Here is a 645-nt window from a genome sequence, read left to right as displayed (position 1 = left end):
TAGATGAACATCCAGACAAACAGACACAGATTGACAGACTGGGAGGGAGGGGGACAAACAGATCCACAGACAGATAAAAAGGCAGACTGACAAACAGTCTGGTAAGAAGACAGACAGACAAGTAGACAGACAGGCAGACAAACAGTCTGGTAAGAAGACAGACAGACAAGTAGACAGACAGGCAGACAGACAGAATCGTTTAGAAGATGGAAGTGGGATGGTTGACAACAAAAATTTCTATAGAATCAACCCTGAGTCACTTTATATTTAGCTAGAATTCTGAATCAATATTGAGATCTGATGCAATGGTTATTGCTAGGGCAGTTCTGATCAGGCACACCCTACCACATCCATAATCAGTCATTCCACTTGTGACCATCACCTTTTGTATGTCTCATTTTCAGACCCTGTGCGTCTTCTCATTGATCTTTCGTTATTTCTGTAGTTGTTTTATCCCCGACTTGGTCCTGTTCAATGAGGTCTATATTGCCAAAAGCAATCCAGCTATGGCCATCCAGTCCTTCAGGAATGCTGCATGGCATGGCAGTGCAATCAAGAAGCTCGCTTGGCAACCCACACGGTCTTGGGTTCAGTCCCACTGCACAGCACCGAGGGTAAATGTCTTCTACTATAGCCATAGGCCGA

This window comes from Octopus sinensis, linkage group LG23 (assembly GCF_006345805.1).
Source record: "Octopus sinensis linkage group LG23, ASM634580v1, whole genome shotgun sequence".
In the NCBI taxonomy this organism is placed as follows: domain Eukaryota; kingdom Metazoa; phylum Mollusca; class Cephalopoda; order Octopoda; family Octopodidae; genus Octopus; species Octopus sinensis.
Note: the sequence above shows the minus strand (reverse complement) of the source record.